Source organism: Saccostrea echinata, unplaced genomic scaffold, assembly GCF_033153115.1.
Source record: "Saccostrea echinata isolate AGI-Se365-2 ecotype Australia unplaced genomic scaffold, CSIRO_AGI_Sech_v1 ptg000036l, whole genome shotgun sequence".
NCBI lineage: Eukaryota > Metazoa > Mollusca > Bivalvia > Ostreida > Ostreidae > Saccostrea > Saccostrea echinata.
Genome location: NW_026889785.1, coordinates 10333455 through 10344834, shown reverse-complemented (window position 1 = coordinate 10344834; position 11380 = coordinate 10333455). Strand labels below are relative to the sequence as shown.

General features: G+C 31.4%; 1 pseudogene; it reads right to left on the bottom strand.

The window, feature by feature from the left end:
* Positions 1-500: 500 nt before the first annotated feature.
* Positions 501-11361, bottom strand: LOC133199802 (repetitive organellar protein-like; annotated as a pseudogene).
* Positions 11362-11380: the final 19 nt, after the last annotated feature.

Here is an 11380-nt window from a genome sequence, read left to right as displayed (position 1 = left end):
AATTTACAGACGAAAAGATACATTAAAGTTCTTGGTTTTTCAAATACTGTATTGGAATTCCTTATTACTCAAATGCCTAAATATACACAGAGAACAAAATGTGCCAGTTTATGACAATGAAGGCACTCCCATTCCTATGTTTAAGGGGGAAAAAAGACAGTTTTCACAGAAAAGGAAAACAAACAAAAGTGACATATACATATACTAGCTCTAAGCAGTAGAAACAAGTTTGAAACACATATAATAGTTGTAAAAAAAAAACCTGTTAAAGTAATATTACTTGTACTAAAAAAATAATATTGATAAGTTTTCAATGATACATGTACAATGAGAAAAAGTTATTGCAGGCTTATATTCCTTATTATTATAAATGTACTACACTTTAAGATATATAACTTTATAAAAACGGAATATAATAACTCCCATAGCTGCAGACAGATAAGCAGAAACACACATTTTTCGTCCACTGTGAGGCAACACACACAGTTAACAATGTGACATTAGTTCTTAAAGATTGCTTTGAGCTTATCTATGATATATTCAGGCAGAACTTTCTCTGCAATGAAATTAAATCTGCAGGCAACACGTGTGTTCTGGACAACATCTGGGTCACATCCAAGAAATTCAGGGTTGAGTTCCCACGTGGAATTGTAACTTCCTGTTAGCCAAGAAACCTTCAATTTAGATTTCGCGACCTCATTGACGAGTGCCAACCAAGGTTCCCCATCGATGAAATCCCACTGATCTGGCTTGAGAGCGCTTTTCTTTGGTGGTGGAATGTCCAGATCTTCTGTGGAATCTGTATTATGAAATTGACATTTTAACTCTTAATTGTTAAAATTGAATCTATTACAGTATAACAGTAAGGGTTGAAGGAGGTAAACTGAATCGTTTTCAAAATATCAGACAGTTTCAGAATTGAAATGCAGATCAATCCTGCATAAAGTTTCATTTGCATAATCCAGTTGGTCTTCAACAAAATATTACGCAGGTAGGTTAAGGCTTCCCAAAGAATATGACAGTGCACTCTGTGCCTTCACATCTCTGAACTACCAAAATATGACGTCATAATGGAAAATGACGTCAGGTCACTGCAAACTTGAGGTGTTATGACGGGGAGAGTGTCATGAACTTAACACTTTAATTCAAACTGCATGTAAAATGCTAAATAGCTATTGCAAAATTCACTGGTCGTTAAAGGTTTTTTAAGTCTTATATGTCCGAATATTTTAAAAATACACCGCTTACCTACCCTTGATTGAAATTCATCAAAATGCTTATGAAAAATATACTTTTGAAATGTACTCTGTTTAATACCCGTGGTTGGAGGTAGAATTTATTTTGTGTGTATAAAAGAGTCTGGCGCAGGTGATTAATGAGGATTAATCTGAGAATTTTTGTGGAAATCTGTAAGAAGAGGTTGTTTTCTAACTGAATCTTGCTTGGGAAAAATGTGTGTTGGCTTTGTTTTTAATACAGATTACGATATTGTGTGGAAAATACCCTCAAATTTATAAGAAAGTTGAATTTCTCAGGAAATATTTTGTACCCAAGTAATACTATGACTTTTCCCAAGCACATTTCGGATACACAAGGATACAATGAGTTTATTTATAATACAAAATGTTAATAATTATTGTGTTATTCAGCTGCGTTGAAGCGATTTATATGAAACACTTCAAAAAATTATAAATGACCGTCACGTGATCAACAAAGTCATGTGATATCATAACAAATATGCTAATATATAGCCGAGGAAACCCTTTATATAAATTGGAAGTACTAAAGTTTAATACTTATAAATTAAAACCAAAACCGACCTCGCAATGATATATTATGTTTTGAGCGCATTTTAAAGCTTCGGGAAGCCTTAACATAGCTGCGTAAACTTGTTTTGGTTAAATTGGAGATATGAACCAGAATAATTCCAGAAGAGGTAGGGGGCCAATCTAGACTTGTGAAAATTGTCCTCTTCTCATTTCATATACCATTTCGCTTGATACAGTTGCAATTATTAATCAGCAATACCTTCAAGAAGAATGGATGGTTGTTAAACATATTCAGTATATGCCTAAAAAACATCAAGAGGCCCATGGGTCACAATGCTCACCTGGGTCTATATGGCCCTGCTGATTTTCATCACCCATTTTTTTTTTTTTATTATATATGCACTTCCTAAGGATGCATCATTATCAATAAGACTAATAATGGCTTTGCTGTTCTTGTGAATAAGATTTTTAAAGACCTTTTCCTATATATTCCTAGGTAAAACTTGATACCCCATTGTGGCCTAACCCTATTCCCAGGGGTTATGATTTTGAACAAATTTGAATTACATTGTAATATCTGAGGATGCTTCCAAATCAGTATGACTAAACATGGCATTGTTGTTCTAGAGAAGAAATTTTCCTATATATTGTGTAAAGCTTTGACCCCCCAATGTGGTCCCACCTTGAATTGAACAAACTTGAATCTACACTGTCTGAGGATGCTTCCATATCTGTATGACTAAACATCGGGCTTTTTTGTTTTAGCATTTTTTTTTCCAAATTGATGGCTCTAACAAGTAATTTGGTTGATTGCCTATCTAGAGTTCATTTTTCGTAAAGATTTCCTACATATTCGTATGTAAAACTTTGATACACCATTGTAACCCCACTCTATCTTGGGGCCATCATTTGAACAAACAAAGCTACAGTTTGTAAAGAGGAACTTTTTTGGACGGACGGACGGAAGACAGACAAAAAGTGATCAGTTCAGGTGAGCTAAAAGTAGTCTTATAACCTATTAGCAAGATGGAGGGATTTCACAGTTTTGGTTAAATTAAGTTATTTTTCAGATTGTCTATTGAGGTGTCATACCTAAATTATCATATGTGAGTGTACAAGCATATTCTATCTCTCAAATAAAGCCCCCAATGATTCAGTCAGGTCATCATTGTGAAATTAACATGCCTACTCTAGAGATCAGTAGCAACAGTTTGTCTCCAGGCTGCTCAGGAGATGAGTACAAGACATTTAGCATTCTTATGTAGACATTTGGCATTGACATTTTGAAATTACCTCTGTCACTCTTCCTTTTGCTGCAAGATTTTTCTTGCATTTCTTTCAACATTCTGCACTCCTTTGTAGCTTTATTTAATTTTTCCTGTGAAACAAAATACATACACATATAATAAATTGTTTGTTTTTTTTTCCAGATTACTTTTGATGCATTAATATTCATATTTTGTTATTTTTTAATCTGGAAAAAAAGAACTTGCCCTCAGTGAAATTATTCCATGTAAATGTTGTTCTGCTTTTGCATTTCTCTCTGAAAGTTCCTCTTTTATTTTATTTTTCTCCACTGAAATCAGTTCTATTTTATCCTCCAGTTTCTTCGATTTCATTTTTAGATCATTGATCTCCTCACAGTGTTTGGCTTCTCTTTCCTATTATGAATACACAATATGCAACACATTTAATTGTCATATCTTACATTGACACTTGAACTTCAAGTTGGCTTATGGTTTTAGAATAATGAAAACAAAAATTGTTACTATAATGATGGTCTAAGCAGATATTGAAATAACAATTATCTGAAAACAATTTTGGACAAATAAAAGATATTTCATCTGAATTTCACTAGCACTTCATCATGAATATCCAGATGATTTTAGTATATGGACGATTTACCTTCAATGCTATGTACATGATTTTGTAGTTGACCGAGTCTTCATCTTCTTGATTTTTATCAACTTGATCCAGTTCCTGGGTCTGATTCATTGCCTAAAATTGATGAATTTTGCTAAATTAGTTTGAGCACTTGATAATTTCTGTTTGTTTTGCATTGTTTTGAAAGTGGTCCACCTTTCCCTAGTCAAAGGTATTTTAGATATATAAAATTATAATACCTCTTCTTCCACTTGCAAATCAGATGACTTCTCAGGTTCTGTGTTGAAAAAACTATCTTCATCGCAGCTAGAAAAGTAGAGGTTAATAGGTGCATGTATTATGTTTAAAAATTGCAATTCCAATTCATTTCACAATTCAAATATTTTTGACATATATATATATATATATATATATACTCAGATACGTACTTTTTTATATATTTACTCATATACCTACTTTTTTGACCTGTTGCAAAGCACAGTCAACTCCTTAAAATTGATTTCACCCTCAATATACTTCTGAAGAAATGTATTTAGGAGAATGGTGTCTTTCACTCAATCCACTGGTTTCAGAAGCCTTCCGCTCACTTTCTCTATCTTCCTATCCCGCTTCAGTTTTTCGACACTTTTAAGAAATGTTTCCCAGACTTCACTTGGAAGCTGAGCCAGCCGCATTTCGAATCCAAATCTGTTGTTTAGAGTTTTCCTCTGTAAATGATTAAAAAAATTAAAATACACACTTTAATTTCTTCAATACAATTAACATTACTTGTTGACTTAAAATGTTTTGTAACTGATAAGTATTAAGAAGTAATAATGGAATAACCTACACTGATTGATCCCATGCATATTTCTAATCCTTTTTTCCATTTTCTAATTACATCTTTAGCTGTTGGTGTTTTAGTGGCGATTGTTTCAGGGGCAGACTTCATTCCTGCTTTTTCGAATAAAGCATACCTAAACAAGGTCGCCCTGTTGACCAAATCAAAATCACTTCCCATTTTTCTAACTTCATTGTGCTGATTGGCAATGTACTTTGCCTCATCAGGGCTAAGATCTTGGTATATAAGGCACATTCTCAATTCAAATTGGGATTTGTTCGTTACGTCATCCCTTCTTAATATGTTTTGGAGTGCTTGTCGAGAGTGGTTGCCTCCAATAACTTCTAGATGGCATTTATCATAGTTGGTATCAAAATCGCCACAGACGTTGACAACCATCAACTGAAAGTAATTATGTGGTCTTAAAAGAAATTCCTCTTCCAGTTCTTTAATATGCTTTTTGTCTGGCTCTCTAAGTAGGTTGATGAAATCAGGTTGAACTAAGTGCTCCACTGGTAGTTCTTTATAGTCTATAAAATCAAATTTTATTGATTGTTCAAAGTGCTGTCTAAATGATTCCGCAATATGCATATCATAAATCAAAATTCTAAGCAATAAAATTATCTTTGCCATCATACAGAATCAATTTTAGTGATCAATGAAAAATCATTGATGTCATTTTTTACCTTTAAACTTTTCATGAATTCCTTCCATAGCTTCTTTATTGGTAACTTCCGCTGAAGTTTCCTCTGGCAAGACATTTCTTTCTTCATTTGAAGTGTTTTCTTGCAAGACATTTTTGTCTTCATTTGAAATTTTCTCTGTCATAACATTCTGTTCCTCAGATGAAACTTAAACAAACAAAAAATGTTCTGCTTAGTAATTAAAGCTTGTTAAAATATATTGGACCTCAGGATTTGCAGCATTTAGTGTGTTCATGTGTGTGTGTGTGTGTGTGTGTAAGGGACGGTGTGAGTGTTGTCTTGAAAGGAAAAAATTGAAGGGTTAAAATGAGGAGTAATTTGCACCGATGGTTAACTTCACTTATTTTCATGACATACCAGTGTTGCTGCTTTCATTCATTTCTGTAGAATCTTTTCTCATTGGAGAGGTATCAGTTGGTTTTTTAGGATCTGAAAAAAAAAAGAAGGAAATTTCGATGAATATATTTGAAGATTTAGAGAAGTGCATTTAAATATGTTTTGCATATGTGCTTTTGAAAAAAGTCTGTCACAAAATCATCATTTATTTATTTATTTATTCTTTCTCTCAATTCATTACTTCGTAAATGGTTGTACTAGGAAGTTAAGGGTAAGTTATAACAGAGAGAAGTAAAAGTTATAAAAACAATGAAAATACAACCAGACTAATTGTATCAAACAAGTCTTTATTTTGAACTTTTCCAAACACAAGTAAAATCACCTCATTTAATTTTAATGGTTTAACTAATAAATTATTTAAAAAGGCAAATAATTAAAAAAGGTCTGAAAAATATTTTGTTACTCTATTTTTAATGTAGATAACTTTTCAATGTTCAAGGTCATTTGATTTTGGAATGAGAAGCGGTCACCCATCCAAGTGTTATACAGGCTCGCCGTTGATTAACTTGCCTGAAACCTCACTAGCGAGGCAGTATAAGTTCCCTATACACCATCTGCTACAATATCACTGTATCCGATACAAACGGTTGCATCTGAACATTTAAATATGGTAGTCTCAAAAGGGTTTGAGATCTGACATCATGAATTGCAAAAGTTATATATAGCAAGGAAATATATGACTATAACTGGAAATTCCAAAATCTTAAATGTTTTAAAGACAGACTATGAATAAGACTGAAGTATACATTATAAATTAAGATATTATCCATCTAATTTAAGCTTAAGTGGAAACAAAAGCCAGAAGATTGAAATAATTAACAACTGTTCAATATGAGATAATTCAGATACAATAACATGTACGCACGGGTTGTAGATAAATACTGACTCGTAAGAAAAATGTATTTTTATGAAAGATGGTCAATCTAAAAACATAAAAAATACGAAATCATTGTATATATATATTTTTGTCTATAACAATCACTTCTTATCTGAGTCATGACACCCAGCAATTTGTTTAGAAATATTTTTAAAAAATATGATTTGATAATATATCAAATTAATTTTGATAATTTTGCAACTGATAGACCCGATCTTGAATTCCAAAATACTGTAATAGAGTAACTTTTAAGTGATCCAATTTGATTTCATTACAAATGCTGATTGATAATGAAACATTTTACTTCTGTCATCCCAAACAACAAAGCCTTAAAATCTTGACAGCTTTAATTGATATAATGCCAGTACCTAAAAGTAATGTTCACTCGGTTTTTGCTAAGAATAGTCAATTCCCCGTCAAATGATTCCAAAGAAATGTTCATTCAATTTTGTTTAAAATAGTCAGTTTGTCAATAAATGATAACAAATTATAAATTTTGAGCATTAACAAAGGGAGTTTCTTAAAAATATGATAGTGTTATTAATTGGCCAAAAAAGAATTAAGAAATAATGTAAAAATGTCTTTGAAAGGGAAATTCTTTATGCATTATTATGTGACCCAACAGTGTATATCAAAAAGAAAGGAAACAAATGATGCTGAAAAAATATTTTGAAGAACAATATAAAATCACTATAACAAATTAAAAACTACAGAAACTAAAAAATACTTTAAACACAACAGAAAAACTGTGACTCGATCGTTATATAATACTTTGAAAAGAGAAGTACATCATATGATTTGTCGTTATTAATTAGGGAAAAATACAGATTTATGCAATTTTGGCACTTCTATAGGTGAAATGTTTTGTCAATGTTAAAATATGTAGCTTTCGATACTCTGTATATTTTTATTAATTAACAGATGTATAAAATTATTATTATTTTTTAAATAAATTGTGTATTTTTTGATTATGTTAATAATTACAAAACATTTTGAGGTTATCAGCTGTCCCTTAGCAGTAAGGGAGTTTCAATCCTGAGCTTTTGGGAAGGTTTCTCTCTGAACCTATAAACTGAAAAGTTTGCATCATATATATATAGAGAGAGAGAGAGATATTTTGAGACTTCCAGTTTGCAGACAACATAGAATTATTTTATGCAGCTAGATAATTCTTAGTTGATTCTAAATTACATAAAATAGGTTATTTCATAGTGTCATATATTATATATTAACTTTTATAAAGATATCCCCATACCCCCAAACCCGGGGTTGAACTCTCGATCTACGGAACCTGTTTCCTAGAAGCACATGAACAGCGCGCTAGGACCGCTCGGCCATCTAGGCCAGTCAAAAACGCTTGATGCCGATGGAATTCTAGTGGCATCACCCTACACTACACGGTCATTGAGAAGGAAAGTGAGATACAGTTACTTGGACATTAGTTTTATTAGAGGATCATTACCGATATAATATACATTGTGATAAAATTAATTATTATTTATAAAGCACATTTTACAAAAACTCATAAACCTATAAATATTCTGTATTTTGGACAGTTTGATAACTTTTTAAAGTGAAGACCAACCCTTCCAAGTAAAAATAACTAGATCCGCCCAGAATAGGTTGGCCATTCCATGCAGTTAAATTGGTCTTATAGCACCTCATCAAATCCCAGTGCAATTATTATCTCAGCTAGACGTGTCTGTGAGTAGAGAATGGATGATAGCTCTAAATGATTTGTTCAAGCGAGGCAGTTAATGGGTTTCGACTCGCCAATTTAAAGCAGGGATAATTCACTATGTCCAACAATTATAAAGCAGGGATGAAATATGACCGGGGATTTGAGATTAAAAGAGATACTGTATTTATCTTATCAAGTGAATGTTTCCTCAAAGAAAGATTTAATTAGTGGAGTTTTCTATGACCAAATTCTGAGCTCTTTTTTTTTAATATAAAAATGAAGTGTTTCTTATTTTGAAATAACACTGGATATCCATTAAAAAAAAAACAAAATAAATATTGACTTTAATGAACTCGTTATATAAAAAAAAATCTTTATGGTTATCAACATTGGCAAAAGATTTTAGCAATAATTAAGTTACAGATATGTCTGGGAGAATGTATATTTGTTTGATATCATGTAGAAATAAATGATGTCCAGCTCAATTTAATTACAATTTAATAACTAATTGCAAATAAAAACAAAATTTGAAATAAAATGAGTATAAAATTAATTTGAAATTCGTATTATTGATGAAGACATTCAAGACTATAGTGTAAACTTAATTACCACAATAAACATCTGTGAGTGTTTGACCCTGGACCAGTCAAAAGAAGAATATAAATTTACTAGTGCCTTCTCATGATGTGGTGGTGATCTGTTTATTATTTTTATTTTTATCTTTAGATCCTGTTGAAAACCTTATCCATCTGATATATTCACTTGTGAGATTGTTTGTCGGTATTGGTTTCCATTTCTCTTTGATTTGTTAAACCTAATGAAAATACTTTGAAGGAAATCGATTTTTTAAATTGTTTGGAATATTTTAGTCCTTTTTCTTAATAGAGAAATCAATATATAACATTATAAATCAATATAATTTAAATTCAATCTTTGATCTAGCTTTCAATTAAAATTTTGAATTAATGTGTTGGTTTCAGAAAGAACAACTATTAATCTAATCAATTTGACTTCTTATCAATAAAATCTGTTCAATGCAAATAAGGTGAAAAACCATCTGATTACAAAATCCTTATGAAAGCATGAATTAAATAAATATATTTCTAAGTTTTTTAGAACTTTTACCCAGTCCCAGTTGTAAAGTTTATAGACTGTCACAATAAAAATATGCTCAAGTAAATCTTAAACATGTATCAAACTAACCCATTATGAAAAGTATAACAAGACAGATTTAGACAATATGTAAAAAAAAATAACAATTACAGAAATTATCTGTATGTTCATTATTACCTATTTTAGGAAATTTTAGGGGCAACTGAATATACGAACTTATTATGAAACTCATTTTACTGTCATCCTGATCTATACATTAGAGCATGGGTATTGTGTGTGTAGTAGGGCTAGGCAATAATTCCAGTATTCCGGTATACATGTATTACAGTATGTTGACAAAAAAATATCGTATTGCAATACATTTTTTGTAATACTGAATACCGGCAAAATGCTTGGACTCAGGAATCCTACCATAAAATATAAAGAAAAGTTGTCAGAAAGGTTTGCGATCATGCCAAACAGTAAGACAAAAAGCTGGGTGTATTTAGTTGCATAACTAATTCAATCAACAGGGTAACTTTTATTGGTTATTTATAATAGTTATGTACACATTTTACATGTAGAAGGAAGTTGATATAGAAAATTCCATTTAAATTTTTGTTGAAAATATTGCATTATATATCGCAATACAGTAAAAAATATCGCAATACAAAAATTCTAGCCAATACCTAGCCCTAGTGTGTATTTAATTTTAATTTTTGTATCAAAATCATTTAAATAATCGTGTACAGATTCCTAAATACTCCTATACATTGCAAAGGAACTGTAAAACCATTGTCAATTTATTTTGATAACATCACTTGAAGGCTTTTTTATCTACATCTGTACCTAAATCGGTTTTGTGGTAAAAGTGTTGCAAAATAAAAAACTAATTATAGTAATTTTCTGTTTGACAGTCATTACATTTTTATTTCTTTAAAGCTGTGGAGCAATTCATCCTTGATTATTATACAGCAATGTCTTCAAATTCCCCTTTTGTAATCCTTTCTATTTATATTTTAACGAAGGGGATGACATTGCTTTATAGCTTTTCTCAGACACAAGTGTAACATGAATGAATGTACTTTAAATCCCTATAACTAAATCTGGTCAAAATTGCAAGAACTTATAACATAAAGTTGAAAATCATTCATTTTAAATCAGATCTGCAATACAAGTAAGCAAATAAAAAAAGCATAACATTTAGAAATTGAAACATATCGGATATAAAACCAACAGTTTTTATGCACGGATCTAGATGGGGGGGGGGGGCTGTCAGGGGTCCCCCCTCTGGAATTTGCAGAGTTTAAATGTATATACTAATCCAACTAAAATGATCTTGGACCTTCCCACCCCAAAAAAAATGTGAACCCGTGTTAAGTGGATATGAAAAGTCATACATATGATGCTTACGTAGGATTGGATGGCTACCCCCCCCCCCCCCCACCCCCACCCGCTAAATAGGATTTTCACATCTGGGGTTTAGGTTTTATCTGTTTTTTGTTTGTCAAGAAATTTCTTGGATTTTTTTCTTTGACTGGGATGGACTCCCTCTACCCATAATACATTCCCGGATCTGTGCCTGGTTTTTGTGGCGAGGACAGATGGCATTATTTTAACAATCAAGTGCATGTATTATTGCACAATATATATTCCAGAATGGGAAATATATTATTTATGAAAAGTAAAACAATTTTTAAAATAGTGGTAATTAATGTCTGAAGCTTCTTGAGATATGATTACATTATCCATTTATAAATGTAGTAAGGGATTAACAAACCTGAATTTTGAAGTGTTTTCCATCTTTGTACAAATGCAGTCCGTCCAGTCACATGCCCAGCAAACAATCTACAAAAATCACTGTCACTCACATCAAAATCTTCTAGGCGCAGTATTTTATCATGGCCATTCATCATAACCTTTAAAGTTTATTATGATCCATCTTTAATCAATTTGTTTTAGAAGAAGATGTGAAATATTTTCTAGTAATGTTTTAAAACAGATAACTTTTCCTTCAAATTAGCATTAAACATACAAGCAAATCTATCAATTTATCTATTTCATGGAAATCCATGGGAATAAATTCAATAAATAATATTGAACAAATGAATAAAGAAAAAAATATTACCTTGACACATCCCGCATTGTTTGCAACAC